At 43.0% G+C, this 13,834-nt stretch overlaps 1 protein-coding gene across 4 annotated transcripts in view; it reads right to left on the reverse strand.

The window, feature by feature from the left end:
- phf6 (PHD finger protein 6) overlaps positions 1–13,834 on the reverse strand; it is a 90,666-nt gene that overhangs the window by 74,694 nt on the left and 2,138 nt on the right. For all 4 annotated transcript variants that reach the window (XM_063061209.1, XM_063061206.1, XM_063061208.1 and 1 more), the window contains exon 2: positions 10,475–10,514. The gene's annotated coding sequence lies outside the window, so the exon portion shown is untranslated. The remainder of the gene's footprint in view (positions 1–10,474; positions 10,515–13,834) is intronic.

Raw genomic sequence — 13,834 nt, forward strand, 5'->3', positions numbered from 1 at the left:
ATCCTCAAACTGTGACCCCTCGTTCTGGACTTCCCCAACATCGGGAACAATCTTCCTGCATCTAGCCTGTCCAATCCCTTTAGGATTTTATACGATTCAATCAGATCCCCCCTTCAATCTTCTAAATTCCAGAGAGTATAAGCCTAGTCGATCCAGTCTTTCATCATATGAAAGTCCTACCATCCCAGGAATCAACTGGTGAGTCTTCTTTGTACTCCCTCTATGGCAAGAATGTCTTTCCTCAGATTAGGGGACCAAAACTGCACACAATACTCCAGGTGTGGTCTCACTAAGGCCTCGTACAACTGCAGTAGTACCTCCCTGCTCCTGTACTCGAATCTTCTTGCTATGAATGCCAGCATACCATTTGCCTTTTTCACCGCCTGCTATACCTGCATGCCCACTTTCAATGACTGGTGTATAATGACACCCAGGTCTAGTTGCACCTCCCCTTTTCCTAATCGGCTACCATTCAGATAATAATCTGTTTTCCTGTTTTTGCCACCAAAGTGGATAACCTCACATTTATCCACATTAAATTGCATCTGCCATGAAATTGCCCACTCACCTAACCTATCCAAGTCACCCTGCATCCTCCTCACAGCTAACACGGCCGCCCAGCTTCGTGTCATCTGCAAACTTGGAGATGCTGCATTTAATTCCCTCATCTAAGTCATTAATATATATTGTAAACAATTTATTGTAAACAATAAATTTAGACCAATTTGTAGAAAGCTGTTTTCACTTTGACATGCAAGTCTTTTCAGTTGATCAGTGTCAAAAGAGCCAAGTTAAATCCACTGTGATTCAATGTTGCAAAACAATAAAACATGAAAATTTCTGGGGGGGGGTGATGCTGTATGGGCATTGTACTCAACACCCTCTGTGTGAATCTTTCCCCTCACACCGTAAATCTCAGCCTCCTAGTTTCAGAGTCCCCTCCAACTTTAATTTTAAGTATTTCTATAAGTTCACCCCTCATTCTCTGATGGTTCTACACAAAAAAAGACCTAGTCTGGCCAAACGCTTCCATAACTAAGACCATTTAGCCTTGGCAACATCCACAAAAATCATGTCTGCATTCTTTCTTGTTTAATCATGTCTCTCCTTTAACGGGGTGACTACTTAGTACAGTGCAGCCTCTCAAGTTACTTATTTCAACTACAACATATTGTCTCAACTCAACACAAAACCCTGATTGATGAAGATCAGCATGTCAGATGCCTTTTTCACCACAATGTCTATATGTGATGCCACTTTCAAAAAATAATGCACTCTGACTCCTGGGTCCTTCTGTTTCATTACGCTCCCTAGTGCCCTACCATTCATAGCACAATTGCCACAAAGGTAGACCCATTGTCTTTGCCTGCTCCTGCCTCACTGAACATGTCCTCATACCTCAACTCCACTCAATCCCCCTTGGCTCAGTCCCTTCCCACCTACATCTGCGACACTTCACATGCTCTTGACCTCAACAACTTTCAATTCTCTTTCCCTGGCCCTGAACGCTTCATTTTCACAAAGGAGGTCCAGTTCCCGTACACTTCTATCACCCACCCCCATCAACAATAACTTAAAGTTAAGGGTATCCAGAACTAGAAGGCACAGCCTCAAAACTGAGGGGTGACCTTTCAGAACAGAGTCAATGAGGAATTTTTTGGGCAGTGAACAGTGAATTTGTGAAACGCTCTGTCACAGACCCCAAGTCTGTGGGTATATTTTTACACCATCTGGCAACACAAACACCTATGTCAGGATGCTGTTCATTGACTATAACTCAGCATTTAATACCATCATTCCCACAATCCTGATTGAGAAGTTGCAGAACCTGGGTCCCTATACCTCCCTCTGCAATTGGATCCTCGACTTCCTAACCGAAAGACCACAATCTATGTGGATTGGTGATAACATCTGCTCCTCGCTGACGATCAACATGGTGCACCTCAGGGGTGTGTGCTTAGCCCACTGCTCTACTCTCTCTATACCCATAACTGTGGGGCTAGGCATAGCTCAAATACCATCTATAAATTTGCTGACAATACAACCATTGTTGGTAGAATCTCAGATGGTGATGAGAGGACATACAGCAGCGAGATATGCCAACTAGTGGAGTGATGTTACAGCAACAACCTGGTAGGCAATGTCAGTAAGATGAAAGAGCAGATTCTGAACAGCAGGAAGGGTAAGACGAAGGAACACATACAAATCCTCACAAAGGGATCAGAAGTGGAGAGTGAGCAGTTTCAAATTCCAAGGTGTCAAGATCTCTGAGGACCTAACTTGGTGCCAAATATTGATGCAGCTATAAAGGCAAGACAGCGACTATACTTCATTAGGAATTTGAAGAGATTTGTATGTCAACAAAAACACTCAAACTTCTATAGATATACCATGGAGAGCATTCTGACAGGCTGCATCACTGTCTCGTATGGGAGGGTTACTGCACAGGACCGAAAGCTGCAGGGGGTCGTAAATTTAGTCAGCTCTATATTGAGTACTAGCCTACAAAGTACGCAGGACATCTTCAAGGAGTGGTGTCTCAGAAAGGCAGAGTCCTTTATTAAGGACCTCCAGCACCCAGGACATACCCTTTTCTCACTGTTACCATCAGGCAGGAGGTACAGAAGCCTAAAGGCACACACTCAGCGATTCGGGAACAGCTTCTTCTCCTCTGCTATCCAGTTCCTAAGGACATTGAACCCTTTGGACAATACCTTTTTTTTAAAATATACATTATTACTGGGGTTTTTTTGCACGATTTTAATCTATTCAATATATCCATACTGTAATTCATTTACTTATTTATTTATTTTTTTCCCCTTCTATATCATGTATTGCATTGAACTGCCGCTGCTCAATTCACAGACTTCACCACACATGCCAGTGATAATAAACCTGATTCTGATATTTAAGGCACAAGTTGATAAGTTTCCCGATCAGTCAGGGTATCAAAAGATACGGCGCGAAGGCAGGTGTATAGGGTTGAGTGGGATCTTGGATCAGCCATGATGGAATAGCCTAATTCTGCTTCCATGTCTTATGGTCTTCACCTTTGAGATACTGGGCCCAAAACTGTTGACAATACCCCAACTGCAGCCTGACTAGTGTCTTACAAAGCATCAGCATCATCTCCTTGATTTTATATTCTATTCCCTTCGAAATAAATGACAACATTGCGTTTGCTTCTTTACCATAGACTCAATCTGTAAATTAACCTTCTGGCAGTCTTGCACCAGGACTTCTAAGTCCCTTTGCACCTCTGATGTTTGAACCTTCTCCCCATTTAGATAATAGTCCACACTATTGTTCCCTTTACCTAAATGCATCATATATTTCCCAATACTGTATTCCATCTGCCACTTTCTTTGCCCATTCTTCCAAATTGTCTAAGTCCAGTTGCAATCACATTGCTTCCTCACCACTCCCTACCCCTCTACCTATCTTCATATCATCTGCAAACTTTACCACAAAGCCATCAATTCCATTATCAAAATCACTGACAAACAATGTGAGAAGTAGTGGTTCCAATACTGACCCCTGAGGAAGACCACAAACAACAGGAATTCTGCAGATGCTGGAAATTCAAGCAACACACATCAAAGTTGCTGGTGAACGCAGCAGGCCAGGCAGCATCTGTAGGAAGAGGTGCAGTCGACGTTTCAGGCCGAGACCCTTCGTCAGGACTAACTGAAGGAAGAGTGAGTAAGGGATTTGAAAGATGGAGGGGGAGGGGGAGATCCAAAATGATAGGAGACAGCCTTACTCACTCTTCCTTCAGTTAGTCCTGACGAAGGGTCTCGGCCTGAAACGTCAACTGCACCTCTTCCTGCAGATGCTGCCTGGCCTGCTGCGTTCACCAGCAACTTTGATGTGTGTTCCCTGAGGAAGACCATTAGTCACTGGTAACCAACCAGAAAAGACCCCTTTATTCCCACTCACTGCCTCCTGTCAGCCATTCCTCTGTCCATGCCAGTATCTGTCCTGTAACGTCACAGGATATTATCTTCAGTATCCTCATGCGTGGCACCTTACCAAATAGCTTCTGAAAATCCAAGTAAATGACATCCACTGCCTCTCCTTTATCCATCCTGCTTGTTACTTCCTCAAACTCTAACAGATTAGTCAGGCAAGATTTCCCTTTACAAAAACCATACTGACGTTGACTTATTTTATTAGTAATTACCAAGTACCCCGAAACCTCATCCTTAATAAAAGACCAACACTTTCCTAACCACTGAGGTTAGGTTAACTGGCCTATTATTTCCTTTATTTTGCCTTACTCCCTTGTAACAGAGTGGAGTGACATTTGCAATTTTCCAGCTGTCTAGGACCGTGTCAGAATCATGTGATTCTTTAAAGATGTAGTGTATATGGATTTCAGCAAGGCATTTGACAAGGTATCCCATGCAAGGCTTAATGAGGAAATAATGAGGCATGGGATCCAAGGGGACATTGCTTTGTGAATCCAGAACCAGCTTGCCCACAGAAGGCAAAGTGTGATTCTAGACAGGTCATATTCTGCATGGAGGTCGATGACCAGTGGTGTGCCTCAGGGATCTGTTCTGGGAACCGGACTCTCTGTTTTTTTTTTATATAAATGACCTGGATGGATTAGTAAGTTTGCTGATGACACAAAGGTTGGAGGTGCTGTGGATAGTGTGGAGGACTGTCAGAGGTTACAGCGGGACATTGATAGGATGTAAAACTGGCTGAGAAGTAGCAGATGGAGTTCAACCCAGATAAGTGTGAGGTGGTTCATTATGGTAGCTCAAATATGATGACAGAATATAGTATTAATGATAAGACTCTTGGCAGTGTGGAAGATCAGAGGGATCTTGGGGTCCAAGTCCATAGGACACAAAGCTGCTGTGCAGGTTGACTCTGTGGTTCAGAAGGCATACGATGCATTGGCCTTCATCAATCGTGGGATCGAGTTTAAGAGGCAAGAGGCAATGTTGCAGCTATATAGGACCCTGATCAGACCCCACTTGGAGTACTGTGCTCAGTTCTGGTCGCCTCACTACAGAAAGGACATGGAAACCATAGAAAGGGTGCAGAGGAGATTTTCAAGGATGTTGCCTGGATTGGGGAGCATGCCTTATGAGAATAGGTTGAGTGAACGCGGCCTTTTTCCCTTGGAGCGAAAGAGGATGAGAAGTGACCTGATGGAGGTGTATAAGATGATGAGAGGCATTGATCGGGTGGATAATCAGAGGCTTTTTCCCAGAGCTGAAATGGCTAGCATGAGAGGGCACATTTTTAAGGTACTTAAAAGTAGGTACAGAGATGTCAGGGGTTAGTTGTTTTTTTTTAAAATGCAGAGGGTGGTGAGTGCATGGAATGGGCTGCCAGCAACGGTGGTGGAGGTGGATACGATAGGGTCTTTTAAGAGGCTCCTGGATAGGTACATAGAAAAATAGTAACCCTAGATGGTTTCTAAGGACATGTTCGGCACAGCTTTGTGGGTCGAAGGGCTTGTATCGTGCTGTAGGTTTTCTATGTTTCTATCATGACCAATGCATCCGTTATCTCTTCAGCAACCTCGTTCAGAGATGTAGTCCATCTGGTCCAGGTGACTTATCCACCATAACACCTTTCAGTTTGCCTAGCATATTTTTACCTTTGTAATAGCAACGACACTCACTGCTGCTCCCTTATGCTCACAGACCTCTGACACACTGCTACTGCCTTCCACAGTGAAGACTGATGCAAAGTACCGATAAGTTCACCTGCCATTTCTTTCTCCCCCTTTACCATCTCATCAGCATCATTTTCCAGTGGTCCAAAATCAACTCTCGCCTCCCTTTTACTCTTTACATAACTGATAAAAACTTCTAGTATCCTGCTTTATATTATTGGCTAATTTGCCCTCACTATTTTTTTTCTCCTTATAACTTTTGTCAGTTGCCTTTTGTTGGGGTTTAAAAGCTTCCCAACCATCCAACTTCCCACTCACTTTTGCGACATTATAAGCTCTTTCCTTGGCTTTTATGCAGTGCTTACCTTCCCTTGTCAGCTACAGTTGCCTATCCCTGCCACTTGAGTACAGTACAGGTTCCCCCCACCATCCGAAGGTAGAGCGTTCCAATGAAACGGTTCGTAAGCCGAAATGTCATAAAGTGAAGAAGCAATTACCATTTATTAATATGGGAAAAATTTTTGAGCGTTCCAGACCCAAAAAATAACCTACCAAATCATGCCAAATAACACATAAAACTTAAAATAACAGTAACATATAGTAAAAGCAGGAATGATATGATAAATACACAACCTATATAAAGTAGAAATACTTTTTGCAATCATTGAAGCACAGACTAGTGCAGCGAAAATCTCACACATGCGCTCTCGGCAGAAGCACTCTCCAGTAACCTTTAAGCAACGAGGCTGCCAAATCATACCAAATAACATAGAAACATAGAAAATAGGTGCAGGAGTAGGCCATTCAGCCCTTCGAGCCTGCACCGCCATTTATTATGATCATGGCTGATCATCTGACTCAGAACCCCTCCCCAGCCTTCCCTCCATACCCCCTGACCCCCGTAGCCACAAGGGCCATATCTAACTCCCTCTTAAATATAGCCAATGAACTGGCCTCAATTGTTTCCTGTGGCAGAGAATTCCACAGATTCACCACTCTCTGTGTGAAGAAGTTTTTCCTAATCTCGGTCCTAAAAGGCTTCCCCTTAATCCTCAAACTGTGACCCCCCGTTCTGGACTTCCCCAACATCTGGAACAATCTTGCTGCATCTAGCCTGTCCAATCCCTTTAGGATTTTATACGTTTCAATCAGATCCCCCCTCAATCTTCTAAATTCCAACGAGTACAAGTTCATCCAGTCTTTCTTCATATGAAAGTCCCGCCATCCCAGGAATCAATCTGGTGAACCTTCTTTGTACTCCCTCTATGGCAAGGATGTCTTTCCTCAGATTAGGGGACCAAAACTGCACACAATACTCCAGGTGTGGTCTCACCAAGGCCTTGTACAACTGCAGTAGTACCTCCCTGCTCCTGTACTCGAATCCTCTCGCTATAAATGCCAGCATACCATTCGCCTTTTTCACCGCCTGCTGTACCTGCATGCCCACTTTCAATGACTGGTGTATAATGACACCCAGGTCTCGTTGCACCTTCCCTTTTCCGAATCGGCCACCATTCAGATAATAATCTGTTTTCCTATTTTTGCCACCAAAGTGGATAACTTCACATTTATCCACATTAAATTGCATCTGCCATGAATTTGCCCACTCACCCAACCTATCCAAGTCACTCTGCATCCTCTTAGCATCCTCCTCACAGCTAACACTGCCACCCAGCTTCGTGTCATCCGCAAACTTGGAGATGCTGCATTTAATTCCCTCATCCAAGTCATTAATATATATTGTAAACAACTGGGGTCCCAGCACTGAGCCTTGCGGTACCCCACTAGTCACCGCCTGCCATTCTGAAAAGGTCCCGTTTATTCCCACTCTTTGCTTCCTGTCTGCCAACCAATTCTCTATCCACATCAATATCTTACCCCCAATACCGTGTGCTTTAAGTTTGCACACTAATCTCCTGTGTGGGACCTTGTCAAAAGCCTTTTGAAAATCCAAATATACCACATCCACTGGTTCTCCCCTATCCACTCTACTGGTTACATCCTCAAAAAATTCTATGAGATTCGTCAGACATGGTTTTCCTTTCACAAATCCATGCTGACTTTGTCCGATGATTTCACCGCTTTCCAAATGTGCTGTTATCACATCTTTGATAACTGACTCCAGCAGTTTCCCCACCACCGACATTAGGCTAACCAGTCTATAATTCCCCGGTTTCTCTCTCCCTCCTTTTTTAAAAAGTGGGGTTACATTAGCCACCCTCCAATCCTCAAGAACTAGTCCGGAATCTAACGAGTTTTGAAAAATTATCACTAATGCATCCACTATTTCTTGGGCTACTTCCTTAAGCACTCTAGGATGCAGACCATTTGGCCCTGGGGATTTATCTTCCTTCAATCCCTTCAATTTACCTAACACCACTTCCCTACTAACATGTATTTCGCTCAGTTCCTCCATCTCACTGGACCCTCTGTCCCCTACTATTTCTGGAAGATTATTTATGTCCTCCTTAGTGAAGACAGAACCAAAGTAATTATTCAATTGGTCTGTCATGTCCTTGCTCCCCATAATCAATTCATACTACATAACACATCATACTAAATAACACAAAAATACACAACCTATATAAGGTAGAAATAATGCATGTACAGTGTAGTTTCACTTATGGGAATTGGGGTGGCGTGTTAGGCTGAGTCGTTGGAAATTTGGGTGGTGGGAGGTAGAGGAGACTGGGGTGTCATCTCATCATAGTCTGTTTCCAATAGGGCAGCCAGGTCATCTTCTTCTATGTCTGCCTGCCTCGATGTCGAAGGTCGAGGTTCGTCGTCTGCTGTGGCTGATGTGCAAGGCTTGAAAAACGACAGTATACTTGACTGCTGAGCCTCGCACATTTTTCTATCATACAGTTCTTTGCAAGCACTCAAAACATCCTGCAAACCTGCCCTAAACCTATGTGCCCTTTCAAAATTGAAGTCATACTTTTCTGCAATCATTGCAGCGCTGTCAATCGCAGCGAAAATCGCACACAACTGCTTCACGTTCAGTCCCTGGACGACTTCATTTTCGCTACTGTGTTCGGTTTCGATTGTTAATCTTTCCTCTTGCAATTGCATCAGCTCTTCATCTGTCAATTCTTGATCATGGGATGCCAAAACCTCCTCAACATCATCTTCGTCAACTTCCACAAACCCAGCCTCTTTTGCCAAGCTCACTATTGTCATACTTATTGTTAATGGTTCGAAGCTTTTAAAATCGTTCACTGCTTCGGGACATAGTTTCCTCCAAATACTATTTCTCAGCGAGACTCCAATGTTGGCGATTGCCAGTTTTATATTGTAGTCTTTCCAGATCTCTCGTAAAGATGCTTCGGAGTTGCCTTCTCTGTCAATAGCACTTACAATAAAACGCATCACATTTTGCGTATAGTGAGCCTTAATTGTGGCTATTAGGTCTTGGTCACACGGCTGCAGCAACGATGTCATATTCGGCGGTAAGAACGCAACACGAATGTTACTGCCATACTCGGTAATGTCAGGCGGATGAGCAGCACAATTATCGACAATCACAAGACACTTATTATCGAGGTTATTTTCTCTGCAGTATTTTTCAACAAAAGGACTAACATATCTGCTCATGTACTCAGAAAAAAGCACTTGGGTGTTCCAATTGCTTGGATGAGAACGGAACACAACGGGAAGTGTTTTCTTATCAACGCCTTTAAGTGCCCTTGGATTTTCTGAATGGTACACTAGTAGAAGCTTAAGGACAGCATCACCAGTGGCGTTAATAATAGGCATTAGGGTAAACCTGTCCTTCAATGCCTTGTGTCCCTTAGCCTGCTTTTCTTCTTTCGAAATAAATGTCTTATTCGGCAATTTTTTCCAATAAATTGCAGTTTCGTCACAGTTAAACACTTGCTTATAATAACCACCTTCTGTAATTATTTTCTTCAGTTCCGCTGGAAACCTTTCGGCAGCTTCAGTATCAGCCGAAGCACTCTCTCCAGTAAACGTTAAACTATGAAGCTGCCCTCGCCTCAGAAACCGATCAAACCACCCATGACTACCTTTAAATTCCACTTTTGCAACTTTCATCACCATCGGCCAGTGCTTTCTGTTTCAGCTTATTAAAAAGACTGACTGATTTCTCCTATAAGATAACTTAAAGGAACACCACGTTTTGTACACCCATCAATCCACTCAAGCAATAGACTTCCCATTTTATCCATTACTGGATGCCGACTAAGAGAGACCACTTTGCTACGAGCAGAACCAACAGTAACATCAGCAGCTTTCAAGATTTTTTCTCTCTGCGTATACATAGTGCGAATGGTGGATGCAAGCAAGTTCAACGCGCAGACAATGTCCTTGCTTCGTTCACCACGATCGAAATGCTTAATTATGTCCAGTTTTACGCTAAGTGTAACACCCTTACGAGCTCTTTTAGGCTTTTCCGATACCTTAGAACTCATCTTGCTAACGGATGCACAAAATAATTGAGATAAAGCACGTGTTTAAGCAATGGTGGCTAGAATGCAGTTCCAGGGGAGGAGCTTGGCTGCTCGGGGCAAGCGTTGCTTTTTTTTCGCACGCCATCATTTTTCGCCCACTGCTTTTCTCGTCACAGTGAAAAAACCTTCTGTTAGCAAAAACAGGGTACAAATGTAGGTCTTTTGTAACAGTGAGGTTTCATAAAGCGAACGTTCGAAAAGCGGGGGACACCTGTATTGTAAATGGTACATTTTTGCCCCATTTTCTCCTTCACCCGCTTGAGAAAAGGACTAATATATGCAATCCTCCAGTTCTCTGACAGAATTTTACACTCAGTCCAAACTAGCACAACTTATCGATCTATTAGCATATAAGAGCACTACTTACCCACTAGATAATCACAAGCAGAATTGTCAGCTATTTTCAACTGAAAAATAAATAAGGCAGTTGTTACTTTGACAAATATCCAACATTGTAATACAGAAACAAGCCCATTGGCCTGCTACATCTGCCCATGTACCCAGACCCATTAGATCAGAATCCTTCTTCACAGTGCCAATCTTAATTGCCTGTCTTACAGTGTCTTATTTTCTATAAACATCTTCCCTGCTTGACTTCCCAAAGTGCATCACTTTGAACTTATTGGGATTAAATACCATTTGCCATTACCTTGCTCCATTTTGCATTTGATTGATATCCTTTTATAACCTTAGACAATCTTCTCACTACCCACACCACCACCAGTTTTGGTGTCACCTGCAAACTTATTCATTCCTTCTACACTGGCATCCAAGTTGTGAATAAACAATTACAAACAAGGGTTCCAGCACAGATCCCTGTAGTACACCACTGGTTACAGACTCCTAATAAAAAAGCAAGCTTCCACCAACACCCATCACCTATCATCAAGCCAGTACTGGGTCCAATTAGCAACGTCACCTTCAATTCCACATGCTAGTTTCAAAGAGCATAGAAACAGAGCCATTCAGCCCACCACATCCATATCAACTGGAAAGCACGTATTCTTGTACGAACCCTATTTTCATGCCCTCACCTGCACCCTACTCGTCTAGGCAATTCAAGTGCTCATCTCTAGACAAGTAATGTCCTCACTGATTCTGCTTCTACCACACTCCAGAGCAGTGTATTCCAAATACCTCCCATCAAATCTTCTCTACATCTCTTACCCCTTACTCTAAATCCGTGAGGGAGAGGGAGTTGGAACCAGAGGAACAGGTGATGCGACTGACAAGGTAGAGGTTAATTCAATGAAGCTTAATAACAAAAACAAACAAATGCAGGTCAATGGACAAACAGGGATGATAGTCTAAACTCTGAAGTGTATAGACAATTGAGTTTAGAGCTTGCATTAGGACATGGATCAATAATGCAGAATGCCAATGCAGAAATGTGGTTAAGGACAGAATGGCAACTCAGTGATCCAGGGATGTGACACAGAAAGATGTAAATGGAGAGAGAATTGCATGAACTGATCAGGTAGACTACCATATCAGCACAGAGAGAAAACATCTGCGAGAGTTCATACAGCAAAGGCATACGGATAAAAGTTGGGAATAAGAAAGGTGCCGCCACTACAATAGTTATAACATCGTCCTCTCAATAGCCAGAAAGAGCAACAAGAACAAACAAGCAGGCTGATCCTGGAAGGAGGCAAAAACAATAAGGTTCTTGCAGAGAGCAATATTAACTTCTGTAATATTGACAAGGACTCCCTCAGTGCTAGGGGCAGCAATGGGCCAGAATTTGTTTGATGCACCTGGGAGGATTACTTGAAACAGCAGAAAGTCCAATTTGGGATGGATACGACGCTTTATGTTGGAGAATGAGTCTGGCCACGTGACTGATGTTTCAATGGAAGATTAGTCAAATCAGCAAGTATAATTCTGTAAATTTTAAGATGGTTATGGATAAGCAGTTGCAAGTGCTAAATTGCACGGACTAATTACAAAATTATTACTCAGGAAATGGAGAAAGGAAAATGGGGATGGCTGCTTGAGGGAAAACACCACACTTTTAAATCAGCTGATTAGAGGTCAGCATATTTCTGCAAGGATGATACATCAGGAGGACAAGATTGGGGAAAAGGCTAACAGATAAACTTTCAGGTCAAAGACAGCTACCCAACATACTTAATGTTTCCAGCAATTTCTGTTTTTCTTGCAAATTTCAAAAAATGGTTCTTCAGATGAAGTAGCTGCCACAAGAACCTACAATAAAATTATTGATAAGTCCTGGAGTTTACAAGAATGATAGATATCACTGGGGTTTAGATGCTGAAATGTTTAGATCTTGGTAAGATATCTAAAACCAGGTCATACTAATCTGAGAACAAGTCATCCATTTTGGTCAGAAGTGAAGTCCTTTCTAGAGGTTGTAAGTCTTTAAAATTCTCCACTTCAAAAGATATACCCTGATGTCTATAGTGACAGCATAATCAGCTAATTTAATGGCCAGACAAGAAAAGGGATGAGCCACATGAAGTAGGAGGGCCAAAAAAAGGACTGCAATGGCAAGCAGGATTATGCAGAACCCCAAAATCAGGAGCAAGTGACTCATTAAGGAAAGTGCAACTTCACTCAAAGACAAAGAGGAAATTTACGTGTGCAGTCAGAGGAAGTGAGCAAGTCTTCAATGAATACTTTGCATCAGTATTCACCAAGGACATGGACAATGGAAAGATTAGGTAGAGGAATGTTCATATTCTGGGGTACATTGACATTATGGTGGCGGAGATAACCTTGCCCTTGACAGAGATTGTTGGCTATTCTCCAGTCTTCTGCTCTTTGCATAATGTTATTCCCCTGAATGGGGACAACAGGAACAAACCAGGAATTATAAGGAAAATTACTGAAGACTTTTGAGACAACATATACTCGCATTACACAAATCATGGGATAGTCAATAAGAATGATGACAGGAACTTGATCAGCTGGGTAGGACTAAGGTATGGCTAACGAAGATTAGCCAAGGTAAGTGAGACACATTGCATTTTGGAAAGTCATATCAATATAGAACTTTCACTATGAATAGCAAGGCTCTGGGGAGTGTTGCAAAACAGAAGGGCCTTGAGGTTCAGGCACACAGTTCTCTGAAAGTGCAGTCACAGGTAGACATGCTAGTGAAGGTGACTTTGGCATGCTGACTTTAATTAGAAGTTGTGAGGTGATGTTGCAGTTAACAGAACATAGAAAATAAGTGCAGGAGTAGGCCATTCGGTCCTTCAAGCCTGCACCGCCATTCAGTATGATCATGGCTGATCATCCAACTCAGAACCCTGTACCTGCCTTCCCTCCATACCCCCGATCCCTTTAGCCACAAGGGCCGTATCTAACTCCCTCTTAAATATAGCCAATGAACTGGCCTCAATTGTTTCCTGTGGCAGAGAATTCCACAGATTCACCACTCTCTGTGTGAAGAAGTTTTCCCTAATCTCGGTCCTAGAAGGCTTCCCCTTTGTCCTCAAACTGTGACCCCGCGTTCTGGACTTCCCCAACATCGGGAACAATCTTCCTGCATCTAGCCTGTCCAATCTCTTTAGGATTTTATACGTTTCAATCAGATCCCCCCCTCAATCTTCTAAATTCCAACGAGTATAAGCCTAGTTGATCCAGTCTTTCATCATATGAAAGTCCTGCCATCCCAGGAATCAATCTGGTGAACCTTCTTTGTACTCCCTCTATGGCAAGGATGTCTTTCCTCAGATTAGGGGACCAAAACTGCACACAA

This window comes from Mobula hypostoma, chromosome 10, assembly GCF_963921235.1.
Source record: "Mobula hypostoma chromosome 10, sMobHyp1.1, whole genome shotgun sequence".
In the NCBI taxonomy this organism is placed as follows: Eukaryota; Metazoa; Chordata; class Chondrichthyes; order Myliobatiformes; family Myliobatidae; genus Mobula; species Mobula hypostoma.